The sequence below is a fragment of the Eupeodes corollae genome, chromosome 2 (assembly GCF_945859685.1).
Source record: "Eupeodes corollae chromosome 2, idEupCoro1.1, whole genome shotgun sequence".
In the NCBI taxonomy this organism is placed as follows: Eukaryota; Metazoa; Arthropoda; class Insecta; order Diptera; family Syrphidae; genus Eupeodes; species Eupeodes corollae.
Genome location: NC_079148.1, coordinates 27,371,543 through 27,394,622, shown reverse-complemented (window position 1 = coordinate 27,394,622; position 23,080 = coordinate 27,371,543). Strand labels below are relative to the sequence as shown.

Here is a 23,080-nt window from a genome sequence, read left to right as displayed (position 1 = left end):
AATTATTAATTAGATAATAGAAAAGTAAGATAATTGATATTTAAAAGTTTGGTTATTTATTTTTTCAATATTTATTATTAGTTTTTGGCGTAGGCCTCCCCAAAGCGGCCCATAGGTCTCGATTTTTCGCCTCACTGTACCAATTTTCGTTTATTTGGCAAAGATCGTCACTCCATATCTTGTTCGGTCGGCCTGTTCGCCTCTTGCTTTCCGGTCTCCATTTTGTTGCCAACTTGTCTTTTGGTTCTATCTATCACGTCAATTATTCGAGTATTGTTTCGGATGTCTTCATTTCTTATCCTTTCACTGGGCCTTATTCTGAGGAGTTTTCTCTCCATTTTTTATTGACAGATCCTTAGCTGGTCAAGAGATTTCGTAGTCAAGTTCAGGGTTTGTAGTCCATAAGTCAGCACCGGCAAAATAACGGAGTCGAAGAGATATTTTCGTGTTTCTGCACTTTGGTCCAGTTCTTAAATCTGTTTGAGGCTCCAGAATTGTTTCCAGCTTTTTGTGATGCGTCTGTTGATTTCTTTTTTCTCTTGGTCCTTAAAAGATTTAAGTTGTCCCAAGTATACGTAGTCCTCTATGTATTCTATTTTGTCATGGTCCAGAATTATATCTTCTTTGATGTGGTTTGTCATCACTTTTGTTTTTGATTGTTGATTTGTAGTATATAGTTCTTGCACAAGCTAGTAAGTTCTGTTGTCATTTCTTGTATATGTTTAGCTTTTGTTGATATTAGTACTATATCGTCCGCAAATCTTAGGTTGTTTAGAAGTTGTCTACATATCCTTATACCATATTTTGTCTTCCATTTCATCTTTTGAAAAATATCCTCTAAGATAAGGTGAAAGCGGGTCTCCTTGTCTGACGCCTCTTGTTATTTTAAATTTACGCCCTGTACTCTCTGTTTTTATTTGTGCTACATTATTTTTGTATATGTTTTTGATAGTCCTTATAACGTTTGGGTCCATTTTTGATTTTCTAGAGATGTCCGTATTGTTTCCTGTTCAACGCTGTTAAATGCTTTACTGAAGTCTGTGAATAAAAAGTATATTGGTTGTTGAAATTCATTGCACTTTTCTTTTAGTTGATTCATCGTCTGTAGGTGGTCTGTCGTTGAGAAATCTTCTCTGAATCCAGCTTGTTCCCTAGGTTGTTTATTGTTAAAATCTTGTTTGATGTTCCTGTAGATTGTTTTTGAAAACAGCTTATAAATTGTCGAAATGTTACTTATAGGTCTATAGTTGTTCAAATCGTCTTTTTTTTTCTTTTTTACGTATAAGTGTAATGGTTGTTTCTCTCCATTGCTTAGGGAATTGCTGAGTTCTTATGATTTCGTTAAACATAAATGTTAAGATTTCGGAAAGCGATTCTTTACCGTATATTATCATTTCTGCAGAGATTCCATTATTTCCAGTGCATTTGTCATTTTTCAAATCGTCTATGGTCGTTTCAATATTTTCTTTGCTAAACATGGGAGTTTGCGTTGTTAGGAGATTGATATCCATGTTTTCAATATTTCTTCTTCAGTTATACGAGTATACTTAGTCGAGGAGAATAGTTTTTCGAAGAACTTAGTAGCATTTTTGTTTAACTCTTTTCTATTTGTTATGTTGCTTGCATTTTTGCTTTTTAAGCTAATAATCCATTGACTGTTAAGTAATGATTTTGTTTTCCTTATTGATTTTCTAGCTATTGTTTTGTTGAACTTGTTGATATCATTCCTTATTTCTAGTTTGATAGTTTTTCTTAATTCTTTCAGTTCAGTTTTTTCTTGGTCAAGTAATTGTTTCTTGGTTCGTAGAGTATCTCTTCTTGAGATTAAGATTTTTGTATTGTTGGATAATTTATCTTTTGGTGTTCATAATTGATAGTTTTGCAGAGTTTTTTATGATTTTTTTAATTCGTCATATGTGTTTTGTATGTCACGTTTTGAGGTTGATAATTGATTTATCTTTGCTGTCAATGTGTGGTTATAATCTACTATTTTTTGTAGGGAATCATTTTTGGGATGATATGGACTTGTCGGTTTCTTTTCAGTGTCTTATGGCTTATAATAATCTGTGGTCACTGTCGAACTTTACGTTGTTGAGCACGGATATATCTTTGACTGTCTTAATTTTGTTTGTCAGGTCTATTTCATTTTTTATTTTACCATTCGGTGATATCCACGTCCATTTTCTGTTGTCCTTTTTCAAAATCAATTCAAATTCATTTCTTCTATCCATCGTGTTACCCTTTCTCCTATTTCGTTTCTAAAGATAACTATCTTCATTTTGCAGGCTTAAATTACTTAACAATTATTTTCTATCTACACCCTTCCAAAATTTCAAAGAAATATGTAAACATGTTCGTCATTTGATTTATCTTAATGTATTACATAATATTTAATATACTTCTTATTTTACATGCAATTTGGCAAAGAACTTGACATAAAACCTTAAGCTAAGATATGTATATATAATTTTACAATTATAATTATTTTATCTCGTTCTTTTTTTTATCACATAATGTTTTTTTAAAACTTTTTATTTAAATGCCACAGCCTTGCCCTCAAATAACAAATTGTCCAATCACCTCTAACCTCAATTTATATTATTTTCTATGAAAGCCTGTACGCAACAGTTCAAGTTGAATTTTAAAACAAAAAAGTTTAAAATATTTTTTTTTTCATATTTCAATTGTTTTTTATCTTATCTCGAAATAGTTTACTAAAAGCAATACAATTGTTTATTTTTTTTATTTGCTATTATGTAGGTACTTAAAAATAAAACCGCACCCAATTTCTACCGAAGAGCATCTCTGGTATTGTTAAATTGAAAAAAAAAAGAAACAATTATTTATTGTTTGTTCGATGATGATGACGATGATAATCATTGATCAAAATAATTGTTATAAAGGCCCTGTGAGCTGTGACTTGTTGGTCAAAGTCGATTATATTGTAATTATCGTTGTCGTTTTTTCTTTTTTTTTATTTCATATTTTGTCCGATCAGAAATTTGCAACAAAATACTGCAGATTTAGTTTTTTTAATTTTATTTCTCTTTATCTCTCTCTCTTTCGCATATACTAGTTAGTCTTTATTTTTATTCATTCACATTAGCCGTTGGTGTGTCATATCTCATATATGGAAGCAAAACACAATCGCTGAAACAACTCTTTGGGAAAGAATTAAAAAAAAAGAATAAGAAAAAAGTTTTGCATTTTCAAAACCCCCGGCCTTTCCCAGTAACCATCTCTTCAGGTAATATGAGGCATGTATTGGAGCCACTAAAAGATAAAAAAATACTAATTAGCTTACTAAGCAATTAATTTGTTTTATTCATAGGTTTTTTTTCAAAAACTGAAAATTTTATGAGGTTCTTCAATAGAAGGCTACATTTTAAATGCAACGCCACTTGGAGAAATGTGATCTATTGACTTTGGATCAGTAAAAAACAGTAAAACACCTTTAAAATTGTTAAACATCAATGGGCAGGTTCAGACAAGATAAGGGACTTCATTTGCAGTTAACTGCATTCTTTGAACGTACATTTTGACCAGATCAACTAGTTAATTTTTCAAGTGTCATAAACTTCAAACTCGAAACTTTACTCCACTTACCCCTACCTTCAGTCGATCGTACAAAAACTAACAAAAACATAATTGTCTACACAACACTCCTCCAACAATCTACAATTCTAACTCGACTTGTATTTTTAAAAAGTATTACTTATTCCTTTTACAATTTGACAAGGAACCCTTTTACATAAAACATCAAATAGAATTGTGCAGAAAATAAATAAATCACAGAGTAATAAACTTCAGCTTTCAGTTGAATAAAAAAAAACATGATTAACTGTCATTTTGACTTGATAGTAAGAGAGATTTTGAAATAATTGGCAGCTGGCCAATAAGATGCTAAAAACTTTCCTTACTTTCAATCCTCTTATGTCGTCTGAACTTGTCCAATACAAAAATGGCGCTACGGTGATCAAATTTGCAAGAAAAGTTTCCTGACTGTGTTATTTTGTATAAAGGTGATCACTGTTGGTCACTGGAGTTTGCGAATTTTACACCTACAGCCTTTTTTTTAGGGCCACATGAAATATGTATTATAAATTCTATGCTAATTTTCCACATTTGTTCAAGATTCAAGACCTAAGAAGAAGCGAAGTTGTCCAGGACATAAAACTGCAAATTTGCGAATTGGTCATGGAAACTTTTTTGGAAAGGATATGACGCTGTGACCTCAGCAATAACAATTTGGATGATACGTTTACCCCTGTTAATGAAATATCTTGCTCTTTCTTTTAAGCTTAAATTTTTAACAAATTATATTATTTCCAGATCTAAGCAAAAACATATTGCTAATTTCCCATAGATCAGAAAATATTTAACAATAAGGATATAATGGATATTCTGACAAACGCATAAGAAATATAAATTTGATGACCCTACTGCATGTGAAGAAACAAAGCCTTGTGACTTTCAACTATCCCTGTTTGACAGTAATGTTACGAGCAGAGGGGACCTGGAGTTTTTGAGAAAGCACTTTTCATGACAATACCTTTCAAAAAAAACTCAAGTTGTACAGGCAGGGATTGAACCTAAAATGATTGTGGTAGGCAAAATATCATGCTACGTCTAGTACTATATGAAAAAAACCCATTTCACATTAAAAACCTAAAATTAATTTAATAAGAATTTATTACGATTAAATGTGTATCATTTTATACTTAATTAATACAAATTCCACGTTAAAATGAAAATAGAAATTACTAAGCTCGATCGTACGACCCAACAAAGCACTTCGTATCCATTCAAATTAAGAGGGTATTGGTGGGGTTGAGGAGGGGGTCTATGATCGCCACGGCACAGCACAACATGAAAAACAGCAACCGATAGCGGCTTTTAACGCCAACCGCGGTTTCAGTTTCTTTTCTGCTTCGCGCACAGTAAGTCCTTTTCTTGTTGGCCGTTTCGTTGTCGTTGACGCTTCGACTAAGTTGAATTTAAATTCCAACACCAAAAAATAAAAATAATAACACAACAAAAAGAAAAAAATTAAACTTTTTTTTTTGTATAAACTTATAAAACTCGTTGTACTTGTTTCCGTTTCAGTGTGTGCGTGTGTGTGTTAGCTACTCTCTCTCTCTCTTTATTTCTCTCTCGTACTCTCCATCTTCATCGTCTCCAAAATATTTTTGTTCAAACCAAAAGACCGAAGGAACCTACACTGTATCCACATCGACATCGTGTGTGCTCCACCAAAAGCCTTTGCGCCGCCGTGTGTACTTAACCATCATCATTGAGAGTGAGAGAAAAATCTTGTTATACTGTCGTCATAATTACCATTTTTTGTTTTTGAATTGTTTAACGAAACAAAATGCACAAATAGAAAATTTTAATTGTTTGTTTAACAATCTCTTATATTTACTGTGTGACTTAAAAGGAACAACAACAAAAAACAAAGTAGTTAAGTAAATTGGAACCCACCTGCTGTTGCTAGAAGAACGAGGAGAACGAACCAACAAAGAACGTCTACATCACCAAGGTAGTAGTCCTAAGAACATAGAGCTGCTGACGAAAGATTATAATACAGAGAAACAAGTACGTAAACCTAATCATACACGGGTGTGGAAAAGATAGGAAAACGGGGTCAGGGGGGCTGGCAAAAGAATGTACTTATACATAATGTAGGGAGGTAAGGGGTGGGGTTAGTACATAAAGGTAACAATAGGTTAAAATTGAATCGAATACACAACTCATATCGTTCGTTATCGATAAATAATATCTTTGGGTTTTGAAGAGAATATACATGACATTATATTTAATTTTCAAGTACTTTGCTGATATGATTTTATTATTTTATCGCATAAGTAAAAATGTCTGTCTTGGTGTTTCTTACATTTATATTTTCTCAAACCCAAAAACTAACCCATGTCTTTTAATATATTTGAACGTCCAATGAGTCAGAGCGAGAACGAGTTATCGTTACAAATCAACAATAATAATTTAAATACACCAAAAATATCTTTAGTCGGCAAAAAATAATTTCAAAAAAATGTCTCCATGTGGTGTGTGGTATGTAAAGAGAGGTCAATTGACAATGCCATGCTAAGAATGAAAACTCTCCAACTTTTTTTTTTAAATTTAAAAATGCGTACCAGTCACTTTCGATTTATACATTTTTATATACCATACTCTTTGGTTTATAAAGTTTTTAAATGACAGGCTTGAAAAATTCAATTGGTTGTTAATACTTTTTTTTTTTTACTATTTGCAACTTAATAGGTGACCATTGTAGTTGGTGTGTTATTTTTCTTCAGCTTTCGGTGATAAAATGATAGTAGTTTTCATTTTTACATTCTTGTTTTTTTGTTGTTGTATAGATATCGATGCAGTGTTGTTAGTGACATACTTTCTATAAAATTGCTTGGTTTTTCTTTTCGATAATTTATTTTGCTATAACTTGATAGTTGTAGGTATAGGAGCATTGTAAAGTTGTTATACTCAATAATTCAAAAAAAAAAAGAATTGAACTTGTGATTGCAATTTCTATTAAAACGTATAGAATATTTGACTCGGTCTTCAATTGTTGAAATAAAACACTAACAAATGAAACACTACATGATTTAAATTAAAAACACGCAAATTGTTAAAAGCATCGTTTTGTTTTAAGGTAATTTTCGACCACTTTTTAACACATTGGGAGGTATCTCAATCATAACTTGACCAATGTTGGTTTTTAAGTGCTCAAAAGTTAAACATTTATTTGCATAAACAAGTTCTTTCGCTTAGCCCCAAAAAAAAGTCCAGCGGTGTCAAATCACATGATCTTGGTGGCCAGTTGAAATGGCCACGACGAGAAATTAAAAAAGTCGGTTATCATATGACCATACCGCTCCTAATTGGCGGTGACAATCGTTCCATCGGTGTTTTCGAAGAATTAAGGTCCAATAACACATCCGGGCCAAAGCGAATTTTTGTGGATGTAATGTCCTCTCTTCAATTACTTGAGGATTCTCTGAACCCCAAATACGACAATTTCGGCAATACTTTACTTACAGCAGCGATATTTTCAGTAGTGCGATTAAATTTAAGTCTGAAGAAGAAATAAGAACAACAAAATATTCGTTTTTTCAATCTAAAATCCATACGGCAAAGGGCAACATCAAAAAGGAATGGGAAGTCATTAATAGTATTTTAGGTAGGAACATATCGAATAGCAACAATCCAATTGTACTAAAAAATGGTTAAGTTGTTTTATCGAATCCAAAAGATGTAGCGAATGAATTTAGTTCCTTTTTTGCATCTGTTGGGCATAGTTCTTTTTCTGAAAGTGTACATACTTATTTGACTGTTGCTATGAGATTATTCCTCAAGAAACAAGTTCGAACAGTTTTTTTTTGAGTCAATTACAGGACTTGAAATACTTTAAACAATAAACTCGTTAAATAATTCAACTTCTCATGGCATATATGAAATATCTAATATAATGCATAAAAAGGTTGGATTAAATTTGGTAGATATATTGACACACATTTTTAACTTAAGCATATACTCTGGAAAGTTTCCTGATGATTTAAAAAAGGTATGATAGTTCCATTATTCAAAAATGGGAGTAAAACAGATAAAGGAAATTATAGACCCATAACTTTGTTGTCTTCAATATCGAAATAATTTGAGAACTTAATTAAAACATGAATTCTGTCTTACCTTAATAAAATAAAATTTTTTAATTCCATTCAAATTTGAATTCAGGCTAGAATTTTGCTGCAATTTACAAGAAGGTTTAGATGCTAAGAAAGAGTGTGCTGGACTATTCGTGGATATTACTAAAACCTTTGACAATCGGTTTTCGTGGATTCATCTGGAAATGGCTGGAGTCTTATCTAAAAATATTAGATCACACAATGTAAAAGTTCGGTGCAGCATAAGTACGTTTAATCTTTTGGGAGTCCCAGAGGGATCCGTGCTGGGCCCAATTTTATTTTTGGTGTATATTAATTCCCTTTTTTCACTTCCTCTCCGAGATAAAGTCAGAGCCTTTGCTGATGACCTTGGAATTGCAAACTGTAGCAATAGTCCTTTGAATCTAAATTCAGATATTAACTATGATGTTCACTTGCTAAGATTTTGGTTTGCTAAACATGAGTAATTCCACCTTTATAGTAAATATCCCATATTTTCGTACGATAAGCTACAGGAACTCCTATTCCATAGCTTCCTGCAAACTTTTTAACACGCTTCCTATAGAAGTTCCTAAAATAAGAAATATTGGCGCGTTTTTTAAAGAAAAAAAAGTTATGGCTTCTGGCCGTAGGCCACCAAGAAATTGAAAATTTGCTACGTTACACTGTCTAAAATTAAACTTATGTATATAACCAAATACGATTTGTTTGCTGAAACTTAATTTTAAAAAATATTTTTTAATTTTCAAATTTATTTTTTCTAATACTATTTTTATTTTTCTAATTCATAATTTTCAATGTATAATTTATATTAATTTTTTTTCTTCCATTATATTTTTTGTAACCCCACACAAAATAAATCGATCACCACTATTTTTGAAAAATAATTGTTGTCACTAACTATTTTTATTATACAATGTTATTGTTAACTATGTCTATGCATTCGAGCGCAATGTAATATATGAATTCATTAATAAGAATAAAGAAATTATCTATCTATCTAAAACGTTGATACACAGTCTTTACAATATCTGAAACCTATTCAGTCTCTTCAAATTTCTTTACAATTTTGCCAATTGCTTGGGTAGTGGAACGATTATGTAAACCATAATCTCCTCTTAAAGCACGATTTGTGGCTGGCAGAATCACCATTTTTGTAGTTGGTTTTAACATTTTGTATGCGTTTTGCGATAGTTAAGCGATCCATTTTTGTAAATTTTACACTCTTAACCTAAAAAAAAATGGTTTAACAATTTAGTTTGAGATATTATGTCGAATTCCAGCCCTATTTTTTTGACATTCTTGTGTTTGCTTCTTGCGAGGAAATGAAAAATCCTCCAAGAGAAAATGAGTCTGGTCTTGAAAATTGCTTCTCAGAGTAGTCATTCTGAATTGGCACACATCAATCCTTACCAATACTCGCAAACAGGAATAGTTGAGAGTCGTAATCGTAAGTCTTAGGTCCTTATTTACACAATGTTAGATGTTTTTCTTTAATTTATTTCGCTTAATTTACACAATGTTAGTGAAGTTCTCAGTTAGCCACTACACTAAAAAAAACAACCAATTTAAAAATAATGGACTCGTGATCTTTATGAGTGATTAGTTTTTTTAACAATGCTCCTATAATCGATCACTTTCATTTGAATTTAATTGCCACTTTTATATTTAATGTTGAGGAAATAAAACTCTGGTTACAATTCTATAATAATTCAAGTTTTCTTTATTAATTAAAAATACGTCTTACTCTAAGCTGAGGTTGAAGGAGAAGACCAAGTCTGATCTATATCAAAATGGATGTCCCTGGGAAATCTAAGTCTTTGGTATAATTTCTAAGTTGTACCAACTTAAATAAATAAAAGGCATTACCATACAATTGATTAAATTTTAGTACAATTATAAATATTTAAATATGCTACAATATTTCCCTTCTTTTAATATCATAGACACTTTCCCCTAAGGAATGGAAATACCTATTAAAATTTGTTTGCTGTAAATCTTGTTCTTAAAAAATATGTTATTATTATTAACACACAACTTATCAGGCGTGAATATTAGTGTGTGTGACTGTAATGTCGGAAATCTTTGGTTCAATACCTACCTGTGCCACATTAATTGGAAAATCCTCCTAGAGTTATTCTTGTCATAAAAAGTGCTTTCTACCGGATTCAACATAAAAATTGTAATTCCTCTTCATTCCTGACAACATTCGCACACAGGAATGCTTGAGAGTTGTAAGTCACTAGGGCCTGGTTCTCTACAAGCGGTTGTGCTCCCTAATTTATTTTTACATAACTGAATAAACTATCTGGCCTTAATCACTCATCATGACTTGTCAAAAAAAAACCTAGACTGATCTGGAAAACAAAATCATTCACCATCATCATCATCTGACAAGAGTAACAGTCGCGTATGTATCTTCAAAGTATAACAAAAAACTACTATCAGTCACTTGACTCGTGATAGGTTATTTTATTTGTTTTTTTTTTTTTTTGTTACTTTTAAGATCTTTAATTATGTTCAAACAGTCACGCAAGTTATTTGAAAAAAATAATAATTCTTAATTGCTATTATGTAGTATGTACATATGTTATGAATTTTTGTTTTCAATGTTAGGATTTAATTATGAAGTCTAAAACTATGAATATTCTTTTATTTCTAAACGCGTGATACATTATTTAATATTTAAATTTCTTTTTGTTCAATGCAAACGAAGCGCTTATGAGAAACAACCCTTTGCACTTTGTCTCACAGTTACTTCTATGGAACGATTGTTGAATTGTTTAGGCACTTAGGTTCTGAGGTTTTAGAAAAATCATATAAGATAAGCCACTTTTGTCATTGTCAAAAGAAAAGATTGTTTCTTAAGTGTGGTTTCTTAATTGAATATCGTTTTAAAGTCATGACCAATTTCCTTGTCAAGGGTGGAATTATTTTTGACCCGTTCGAGGTTCTTTTGAACTGAGAAAAATAGTCGTGTTTCAAGCTTAAGTTTATTTCATTTATTAGACAAGCATTTACTCACATTGTGAATATAATTTTAATAATATTGGGCTTAGCACAAACCTCAAATAAGACTTTTTATAACAAAAACTCACAATTAAGAACTTGCAAAGCGCTTTTTAAACGAAAATATTTGAAGTTCAGGAAAAATAGTGACACAAATTTGAATTATGTGGCAATAGTTAAGTTAGAACTTGGCAGTACACATTTTATCCGACGGCACGGGGTTAAGGCCAGATTTGTATATAAGTTTTGCACAACATTTCAAGACATTGGAGTTCTTTTGTTGTTGTTTAAGAATGGTTTGCTTATTTATGTACATTGGGTATCTTATGTTGAGCTTTTTATTTTACCAATTCTGTCGTGTGTCACTGCCACTCTTAACCATTTAAATACTGAAAAGCAAATCTGTAGTAACTTGTTGAAACTTACATGTAAATTAAAACCCTATGAACATTATGAAGCTTAACAAAAAGTTCTATTTCAGTTTTCGTTTGTGCGTAAGATGTTTTAGGATTTGTTTGCAAGAATGTATCAGCATCCATTTTAATTATTTAATTATTGTATCAAGTCTTAAGATAAAATTCGTAACTTATTTTATTCGTATCTAGATAAAAACATAAGTGCAAATTAACAGTTCATATGTTAACCAAAATGTAAATAAAAAAAAACAAGAATTCTATTTAACTGGAATTATGCAATCATATTCTATTTAAGTTGAAAAATTTCAAGAACTGTACGTTACGTTTTCTGGCTACTTGTACTTAAGTACATTTTTCGTTGTCGTTTGTTGTATTTTGTTTTTGTGTCTTATATGATAAAATTCCAGTTTCTATGTATGTAATATAAAGTCATAAAATAAACATAATTATATAGCAGTAAATAGCACCTACCGCAAAATGCGTGAATCACGACTTGGAAGTTGGAAGTTCTTGACTGAATAATATAGATAGATTGGTGCGGTGAGTGTACTTGGTACTTGTACAGTCAATAAGCACACAACCAAGCACCTACCAACTTTAAACTCGACTTTTTTTTTAAAAATTGTAAGGTATTTGTTTTAATGTGGGACATGTTTATTTGTTTCTCTTCTTTTTTTTTTGTATTTTCTTCTATTCAATAAAATGTATTTTTCTTGTTTTGTTGGTTGTCGATAGTCGTGTGATGTTCGACGATTTTAATGGGGTTTCGTGTGCTTGTCAATGCTACTTCAAGTTTTTATTTTTATATAAATTCTGTCATGTATTTAGAAGTAATTACCGTTCAATATACATATAAATATAAAACTTACACACATACACTCATTGCAATTAGTCAGAGTTTAAGTTATTACTAAGAATGAATAGTTTTTTTTTGTAACTTAATCAATAGCTTAAGTTAGAAGCCTTTGAGATGTGCATTTTGCATATGAATAAAAGTGACAAGTTAGTTTTCTTTCCACTTAAGTACCTTTTATGTGAATTTAACGTGTATTTTTCGAAGTTTTCCAATTAAGAATAATAACTTATAAATATTGATGGGATTTGTTTTCTTTAAAATAATCACGTAATCAAGACATTTAAAATTTCTTAGCTCAATTCGGAAACCGTTTTTAGTAATTTTTGTTGACACTTTGATGAAGTCACTAGTCGAAAGTATCTAGCAGAGTGAACGGACGTTATTAATACCAATGAAATATTATTTTAGATGACATTTTTTTGCAAATGCATATCAGGTTTAATATTCAGAACATTTCTAGACAAATTGTGATTTGTGAATCATAGATAAATTGAATGGATGAGCCAATTCTTGGCTGAGAACTTAAATACTAACGATTAGCAATTTATAACTCAGTATACAAACACGAGAAAAAAAAACACCTGACAAATATGTAAACATGCTATTCGAAACCTCTTAAATTTAAACTGGTTTGCGAGCTCTTTTATATTGGCAAAATGATTCTTGTTTTAAAATCATAGGGTTAAGATTTGTTGGTAATTTCTTTATTTTCTTAACGATTTATTGTAGGTACAAACATTTATATCAATAAAAGGGTTTCATAAATTGGCTTCTATTTGACATTTACTAAGGGAAACATGTGAACTGTCAGAAATATATTCTATACATTATGTATGAATGATAATCTATAATTTTTTATATAAGCTTATAATATGAAATTTATTGAAAGCTTAAATGTTAAGTTATACTTGTATAACCTTGAATTTTTAAAATTTGAATGTCTTCCTGAAATTAAGTTTTTCACAAAAAATATAATTTGTTTATACAAAATAAATGAAATGATGATTTGATGCAAAGGTTAAGCTTAAGTTCCACATGTCATTGAATGGAACACACATTTAAAGTGGAAAGACTAAAATGATTAGTTCTTGTTTTGTCAAAAGGAAATAACCCCGATCAGTTTGTGTTTCAAAATTTCAATACTAACTAAGTGATGTCACAATATGTATGTATGTATGTAATAATTTAAACATAAATAAATAGTAGTCCATGTGGTATTTTAATCTTTTAAGCTATCGGTAAAGGAATAAATTAATGTTATATTTAATTCAGTTTTATTTATAATGTCGAATTAATTCAGTTGGAGTAAAAGTTTTTATAATGAGTTGCATTTCTTGTGGAATATAGTATAAATGTAGTATTTGATCAATTGTACGATATTATAATCATAGTTGGAATGATTCATAGAATTTTAATTTGTTTAACATAATGTTAATGATCGTTATGATTTGTTCAGTAAAGGTATTAATATTCATATGAGTGATCAGTTCGGTCGGATTAGAGTGGGATTTTTTTTATACAAACAAACCTTTGCACTTCAATGAATGTTCTTGAACTCTGGAAAGATAGTAATCAAGTAATTTTCTTATATACTTAATAAAATAAAAAGGCATATCGTTTGTGAAATGTACTTTGTAAATTACTTATTGTAGTTAGTGCAATTGATCTGTTCAAAAACTCATACTTAATAGTTGTTTCTTTCTCTGATAGATGGAGCTGGGTGAGCTTTTCTTGCTTTTACAATAGTTTCATTTACTTATGATTCATTTTAACCCCAAGAATTAATGTAGTATGCAAATCTTTTCTACTTAGGCCTGGGAGCATGAGTTTTCGGTGATACTAGCTTGTTTTTTTGTATCTGCTCATGAAAACTTCTCAACCCCTGTTGGAAAAGTCTTCTATATCAACTACTTTGTTTTTTTACGTAGAAATAGATATTTCTAATTTCTCATTTTATTTTGTTCTTGCACGGAAAGCATACGACTTCATTTGACTCCCTTTTAAAGGTACCAAGTTTTTTTTTTATATCAAGCACAGGTTTTGGAAATTTGTTTCATTTATCCTACGTGTGCAACAAGGTCTCAGGTGACCCACATACTGCTTTGAAATGGAGATTATATTTTTTGCATACTCATTTGTATTCTTTCCGCGTTCTTTCAATTAGTCGTATTTTTTTCCTTCAGATAAAATTAAAAAATAAAATTAAAAGTAGTGTATTTTTATGCCGCCGCACCGCCGAAGTCGACTTCATAGTCGTCATCTCAAACAAATATTAGCATTTTTTCACTTTTTATCTTGAAGAATACTTGTCTTAATCATAATAGAAGTGAGAAAAGAATCTAATGAGATGAAATCATTTTTATATTTTTAGCTAAAGGTGTGAGATAAGTGGTTGGCAGTAATTGCATTGAGTAATAATTCGTCATATTTTTTCTTTTTGGAAATAATAACAACAGTCGAGTTAAATTTTTATCATAATCGTGATAATGATAATAAAAAATAAGATTTTCTTTTTGGAAATTAATGAGAAGGAAGAGACGATTGTTTAGAAAGATAATCAAGGGTTTAAATATGGAAGATAATATTAAGTTGAATCTGGATAAATAAGTTCTACAGTTAGACATTTTTTTTCAACTAATTAAATTAAATATCAGCAATAAAACCACCTTCTGTATAATAATGATTGATATATCACTGACGTACAAGTGGAAGCAAGCACCTTTTAAATACGTACATTAAAACTTCCATATTACTCAACTGAAGCATCACACACGCAATGTGATGAATCGCTTGATTGAGTTTTATTTGTTTGTTTTATTTTTGTTCTCTATTTCAAGGTTAATAGGTTTTTTTTTTTTTTAAATTGTTGTTTTAAATATAGATTTAACAATAAAACCATTAAATGGCTTTTAATTATTTAAATGAAAAACAAATATCAATTAGTTAATATAGGACATCATTGAAATTCACATTTGCACATAGAAACAAACTAAATTTTGTTTTATTTTCGCATTGTTTTCGAAAAATATGGTTTCGAAATGATATATTTTTCTATATAAATTTCGTTTATTGAACCTGCTGTGAAAACCCATAACAAAAAACACAAGTTTGGGAATCTTGATCATAATTTTATTTTGAAAAATCTCTTTTTCAAATTGTTTTCAAAACAAAAATAATTTATTTTGCCTAACGGAAAGTCAAAATACAAAATTATTGGATTTGTTTTTCCAATGGGAATAATCACAAGTCTCTTTTACGAAATTCAAATAAATTAGGTGGTGCAATAATCCGCTGAGACCTAGGGTCTACGTTTCTAAGTTGTGAACAAATATTTCGAAAATCTCTTTGAATTGCCAACATTATCTATTTTGTTTATTTTACTCGCTTCTTTTTCTTCTTTCTGGAGACAAAATGTCCTCGTGTGAAAGTGGAAAGTAAAGGGTTATTTTTTTGAGGTTAGGATTTTCATGCATTAGTATTTGACAGATCACGCGGGATTTCAGACATGGTGTCAAAGAGAAAGATGCTCAGTATGCTTTGACATTTCATCATGAATAGACTTACTAACGAGCAACGCTTGCAAATTATTGAATTTTATTACCAAAATCAGTGTTCGGTTCGAAATGTGTTTCGCGCTTTACGTCCGATTTATGGTCTACATAATCGACCAAGTGAGCAAACAATTAATGCGATTGTGACCAAGTTTCGCACTCAGTTTACTTTATTGGACATTAAACCAACCACACAAATGCGTACAGTGCGTACAGAAGAGAATATTGCGTCTGTTTCTGAGAGTGTTGCTGAAGACCGTGAAATGTCGATTCGTCGCCGTTCGCAGCAATTGGGTTTGTGTTATTCGACCACATGGAAGTTTTAACGCAAAGATCTTGGTGTAAAATCGTATTAAATACAGCTCGTGCAAGAACTGAAGCCGAACGATCTGCCACAACGTCGAATTTTCAGTGAATGGGCCCTAGAAAAGTTGTCAGAAAATTCGCTTTTTTATCGACATATTTTGTTCAGCGATGAGGCTCATTTCTGGTTGAATGGCTACGTAAATAAGCAAAATTGCCGCATTTGGAGTGAAGAGCAACCAGAAGCCGTTCAAGAACTGCCCATGCATCCCGAAAAATGCACTGTTTGGTGTGGTTTGTACGCTGGTGGAATCATTGGACCGTATTTTTTCAAAGATGCTGTTGGACGCAACGTTACGGTGAATGGCGATCGCTATCGTTCAATGCTAACAAACTTTTTGTTGCCAAAAATGGAAGAACTGAACTTGGTTGACATGTGGTTTCAACAAGATGGCGCTACATGCCACACAGCTCGCGATTCTATGGCCATTTTGAGGAAAAACTTCGGAGAACAATTCATCTCAAGGAATGGACCGGTAAGTTGGCCACCAAGATCATGCGATTTGACGCCTTTAGACTATTTTTTGTGGGGCTACGTCAAGTCTAAAGTCTACACAAATAAGCCAGCAACTATTCCAGCTTTGGAAGACAACATTTCCGAAGAAATTCGGGCTATTCCGGCCGAAATGCTCGAAAAAGTTACCCAAAATTGGACTTTCCGAATGGACCACCTAAGACGCAGCCGCGGTCAACATTTAAATGAAATTATCTGCAAAAAGTAAATGTCATGGACCAATCTAACGTTTCAAATAAAGAATCGATGAGATGCGTTTTTTTTTTTTTAAAAAGTTCTCAAGCTCTTAAAAAATCACCGTTTAGGACTTTAACTTACTTACTTACTTACTTAAAGTGGCGCTACAGTCCTGTGTGAACTAAGGCCTCACCCAACAAACTTCTCCATCTAGCTCTAGGACTTTAACTGCTATCTGAAATATATCTTCAACTTTTGGCAAGAAAACAACACGGTTTGCAGAAGCCTGAGTACCGTAGAAACTTTTTTCAACTCATATTTTAAAGAATTACATATCAGACTTCAATTTCCCATTGATGATGAATTTTGAAAATTATTTGCAGTATAAATTTAAACCAACTTGTCAACAAAAAAAATATCACAATAATTTCACATCATGGGCATGCATCGTTTATTACAGTTCGACCTTAAAAAAAACAAACAAAGGTTACGAGTGTTAATTTCCGTCGTTGTTCATAAATCACCACCACACTGAGAACAGTTATTGTATAGATCTAAAACAATGTTATCTGACAGATGCAATTAAAAAAAATATATAATATTCTCTTGGAGCATCACATTTGTCGATGCGCAGCAGTATAAGCTGAATTTAAAGTCAAGCCAATCATAAATATACAGAGTTAGACGATGGCCTCAATTCCGATGCATCATAAAAGACACACTTGTCCGGTTTGTCTATCTATATATGAATTCAAGATGAGGACGACTTTTGATCCAAAATGAAAAATTAAAAACAAGTTGCAATAATTTTCTTAATCAAATCGATTTAAGTCTTTTTTTTTTTGCTGTTGTTGTTTTGTTTTGACTTTAATATTCTACTTTTTCTTATTGACGAAAACAGGAAACCGCATATGAAGACGTTCGACGTCGGACAACGGACTACGACGGAGAAGCCAATGATATTATGTACATATGGCTTTATCAATCATGGTAGTCTCAATATGGCGAAAGCTGAATCTCTGCTAAAAAAGTATCGATTTACTTTTCTCTCTTTAAAATTAATAAATCGATAGATTTTATATCGGATTGGTGCTATTGCTTTGATTGCGACAAACGCAACAACTGCAATATTGTATTACAATGTTTTATTGTTTTCTGATGGGTGATGAGAAAGGGGCGGATTTGTAGAGACAAAAAGAAAGAGGGTATAATTGTACCTCCATACACAAATAAATGGTTGCTGCAACGAACAATGTGAAGTAGGAAGAGAAATAGTCACACAGCATGACTTTCTTTCAACATACTCTACTCGTACTCGTACCTATTTAAACAACTTGGTCACAAACTTAAAAGACGAAAGCTGATCATTTGCTCAATAACGACCTCCAGCAAGTACAAACATTATTATATATGTATGTAGAAACAAGTCTCTCTTTCACTATTTATTTATTCCCATCAGACAATTAGATATATGCGGCTTTTTGTTGCATGCAGCAACAGAGTAACATCCAATATACCCCACCACTCAATTTCAGTATAGAAGATACGAGTTGTATAAAGAAAAAGTGAATTGAAATACTTGTCCACAATTTAATTCCGCTTATGATGCGATGAATTTTTTTTCGGATTTTCAATCTATGTCAAGTTTACTTAAGTGATTTTTAACAGCATCTTTATATCCGTCTATATGTGAGTTTGTGGAAAGAGAAATATAGAAGAAGAATATAGTAATAATAGATCAACAGACTTAATAGTCTATAGCCAAACCATGTACACTTGTTAAGGCGAAATGATTGACATTTTAAGGCTAGTGGGGTATAGCTCAGAGTCTATGGTCATTGGAAGCATCATTGTGATGAGATCTACTTTGTAACGTCATTTGTACATCATTTTTATGAGATCTGACTTTGTCCAGTTTGCTTGGAATTGGATTTTTGAAAGTCCATAAAGAATTAAAAGAAAATATAGATCGACACTTCTTCTTTATGGAGAAATTTCCAGAAGGCTTTTGGATGTATAAATCTTAATATTTTGTTTGACAGAAAAAAAAATGTCTAATGAGCTAAATGTGGGTTTAAGTGGTACTTAATTAGTCGTTTCTTATTAAAAATGTATTTAATAGACAATATTTCAATTGTAAATATGCATAACAATGATCTGTTTTGTTAAAAGCAAGAATTAAGGCCGCTTATGAGTTGAACAAATATAAAGCGTATCCAAAAATGACTGCAAGTTGAAGTGTAGACGATTCTTTCTTTTCACCAAAAAATTTAATAGATATAATCCCTCTAAAGTGACAATGACAATACTGAAAATTCTTACTTTTGAAAGCTTTTTCAAAATTTCATGATAGGATTTTTTATTGTAATTTTACAATTCCTAACAGAGTTAAAGAATACAATTATAGGACTTTTGAGTGTAGAGTACTAGATTCAAAAGTTCAAACTAAATTAATAATTCTCTCAAATAAAAATACAGTGTTCCACAAAAGTCATGGTACAACATACATTTTTAGTCATAATGCTTAAAATATTACACAACAAAGTAAAATTTCAAAATTTCTTATTTTATAACAACTCATTTTTATTCGCATGTTAATTTAACGACAAGAAAATGAACCATGATTGGAACAAAAAATAAAAAAAAAAATAGGTCAAAAACATGAATTTTCTTCCACAAAAGTCATCGTACACCTATAAAAAAAATTAAAAAAACATCTCAGAACATTGTTTTTGTGATTAAAAGTTACCATTTTAGTATTTAGTTGGATAGCCTTTCAGTTTTATAACGGCTTTCAGTCTGGTTTGCATTGAATAAACTAAATTTTCAGTGCAAGTTTGTCCAATATTCTGCCATTCTTTGATTAAAACTTCGGGGCGACTTTCCATTACCGCAGCATGAATTTCCTTTTGATTTTTTTTTTGCAGTTAGGTAGAGGTCTCAATAGAACATGTTTTAAATATTAGGGCGAGGAAACAACTTTAAGTCATAAAAAAAAATATTTTCTTTTTCGGACTTAACCCTACTTTTTTTGTATTGCATTTTTTGAGCCTAAAACAAGTTTTTTTTTAATTGATAGCACGGCGTACTAACAGCTAGGTATGTAAGGGGGGCATGCTGCCCCACTGCAACCCCCCTGCTTGGGGTCACTATAGGATTTGGGGTGGGTGCGAGTTTGGGTATATGCAAAGTACTTTTCCATTTGAGCACTAAAATAAAAGAAATTACCAAGAAAAAAAAAACAAGTATGGCAACACTGAACAAAAGACAGGGAAGAAATGTCAAAATCAACCATTTTTGAGTGTTTTGTATGGAAAAAAGTGAACTTTAAAAATTAATTAAAAATAGAAATAAATGTTTCCTCGCTCTAAAATTGCTATAGTTATTATTTATTTGCACATATCTATCGAATAAAAAAAACCGCGAGTCGAAATTCGTGCTGCGGTAATGGAAAGTTGAGCCAAAACTTCTTTTAACTGGGTCTTGTTATGAATGACTCGTATTTTTTTTCGAGAACATCCCACAAATGCTCAATGGGGTTCAAGTCCGGGCTTTGGGGAGGGGTTGCTAATAGGTGGGGAGTGTTGTAAATTAGCCACATACGCACTTTTTGGGCAGTGTGTTTGGGGTCATTATCTTGTTGAAAGTAGTAATTATTTAAAAGACCCAGTTTTCTCGCACTTTCCTTTAAGTTCTCTATGAGAATATTAAGGTAAACATGTTGGTCCATGGTATTTTCTATTAAGACAAGATTTCCGACCCCAGATGCAGCCATACAGCCCCATACCATTACTCCTCCACCACCGTGTTTTACTGTCTTAATCGTATTTTTCGGATTTAAGGCTTCCCCTTGCTTTCGCCATACTTTAACACGACCATCCGAGCCAAATACGTTGTACTTGGATTCGTCTGAAAAAATTACCTTGCGCCAAAAGTCGGGAGTCTCATTTACGTACTGTTAAACGCAAGCCTCTTTTTTCTATTAACTTCACTGATTAACGGTTTCCTTCTAGGTACACGAGAGTTAAATCCGGCTTCAACGATGGCGCGTCGCACAGTTTCAGGATGAACTTTTTTATTATTATACTTTTCAAGCTCTCCACTTATCTTACGCGCACTTATAAATGGATCTTGGGCTACCAAGTGCTTGATTTTTGTCTTATCCCGGGAAGTGAGTTTTGAAGCTTAATAACGTTTTGAACAGTAGAACGGCTTCTAGAAATAATTTTTGAAATTTCGGAGTACGATTTGTTTTGATTTTGATGAAGATCATTACCAAGCGCCTTTCTTCTAGTGTAAGCTCCTTTCCTCCCATTTTCTTGACTCTTTTTCAACAGAAATTACACAGAAAATTAAAAAGATCTAGCTCAAATAATGGCTTCACGTAAACATAAAAAGAATTTACCGTTGCTTAAAAAAATAAAAGAGTTGCCAAGTGTATCATGACTTTTGTGGAAGAGAATTCAAGAGCTTAACGTAATTATTATTTATTTAGTATATATTTATGGCAAAATGTTTCCTTTCTTGTTATTGAAATTATGAACAAATGTTAATCTGCTAAAATTAAGTTGAAAATTTGTGAAATTTTGGGTTACTGTTAAATATTTCAAGCTTTGTACTTAAAATGTTTACTGTACCATGAATTCTGTGGAACACTGTATGTTGAAAAACTGTCAAACATTTGGAATAGAAAATTGTTTTTTACGCGTTTGGTATACAATCATTTTAAGAAAAAAAGACGTCCCATATTTTTTTAGAGGAGAGAGTTACATATGTGATGTTTCCCTAAGAAACATCTTAATCTATTCCAACACACAATCTAAGACAAAGTCATGTGATGACTTGCATGGGTTGCCTTTTGAAATATGGTCAGGTCAGGGCATTGTATCACGAAATTTTAAAATCAATTTCCAAACTAATAAATTATCTAATCCAACTTCCTCATTTGGAATTCTGTCAAATGTATAAGACATGAATATGTGCAAGTAACATCAACTCGAAGTAATCAATCTATAATTTCAGTTGCTGTCCAATATCGTTATAACAATTACATCATTTATTTACTCATATATTTAAAAAAAAAATACATCAATATCCGGTGTGTCATATGCAAAAACATCAGACAAAAAAATATTCCCACAAAAATAGCGACCTTAAACTTGCTATTGTAAATAGAATACACAAAGTATCTATATAAAAACTTAAGCATATGGATAGTTTCTAATGAATACAATTTGTTTCTGTAAATATTCAACAAAACACAAAAAAAAGTATTCTATCGCCCCCTATCTAGAAGTTGGACACGCTTTTATTATTTATTTCTTTGAATGCTCGCCAAAAAAAAAACTATACAACTCATTCTAATGCTCAACAAGCAGGCTGTTAGTATACTTTTCCCTTTATGCCCGCTCCTAGTCCAAATTGATCGCGTCAAAAATTAATCGAAATAGCAATTAAAACAAATTAGAGGGGAAACCAAATACTGTATATGCAAAACATATGTATACAACAGTAATTTATGAATGAAAAACTACGACTAGAACAGAAGAAACGTTTATTTTTAATCTTAATGCCTCTGACCTTTAGCTGGCAAGAGTAAAAAATAAACCGAGGGATGAATAATTCTAATTTTTTTTTCAAAATCAAAAGAGTAAGCTAGTATGGACTTTCGTTTAGACTATTTTTATCTCATTTCTATAAACTGAATGTAGCTATAATATTTATAACAAGTGGGGGTGTTTTGGTAGATTTACCGAAATATACAATAAATAAAAATAAATTATTAATAAATTTGTATTTTTTTTTTGCTGGTGAAGGCTAAAACTTCTATATTTTTAAGTTTAAGCTCAATCTTGTTTTTGGCAGGACATTGACCACAAAAAGTTTTGAACTATGAACTGTCAAAAGAAATATTTGAAATGTTTAAGCTGAACTGAACATTGCTGCAATTCTTCTTGTGACACTAGTTCATTAAAATCAATTCTTAAATTTTAAAATCTTAAAATCAAGGTTATTGCATTGCTTAAATATTAATTATTGGTTGGCAACACTGTTGTGAAAGTGATTGGATCAATTTTCATATCGCTCCTGCGAATTTTTAAATTCAAAATAATAATTAACTCACATAATTCTTACATTTTAGTCTTTCAAGTTCTTTTATAAGTTTATCGAAGAAAAGTGTAAAATATTCAGGTAAAATAAATAGTTTAAGCTTTAAAACAAATCCTTTAGGCTTTTATCTGAGTCACATGACTGACCAAAAAAGAAAATTAAGCCAAACGTCACCAGAACAAAACTACACCTGCAAAAAATCCGTGTCACTTGAATTCAAAAAAAAATATCAACAAACAACGAATCATGTCCATTTCGGAAGCTGATCTACAAAGGATTAAAATGATAGTCGATCTTTCACTGAACACCGAATTACCAAAAGCAACCGCCAACTTGGCCACCAAAGACGATGTACAAACACAAAATGCTGAGATCGACTGTTTAAAAAAACAAAATGAAGAACT

General features: G+C 31.4%; 1 protein-coding gene across 3 annotated transcripts in view; it reads left to right on the top strand.

Annotated features, from left to right (window-relative positions):
- LOC129947632 (moesin/ezrin/radixin homolog 1) overlaps positions 1-23,080 on the top strand; it is a 66,464-nt gene that overhangs the window by 6,103 nt on the left and 37,281 nt on the right. Inside the window, exon 1 of one of the 3 annotated variants that reach the window (XM_056058268.1) lies at positions 4,930-5,539. The exons of 1 other annotated variant lie outside the window; for it this stretch is intronic. The gene's annotated coding sequence lies outside the window, so the exon portion shown is untranslated. Of the gene's footprint in view, positions 1-4,929; positions 5,596-23,080 lie in introns of those variants that run through there. One more of the 3 variants, XM_056058266.1, reaches the window with a different exon arrangement.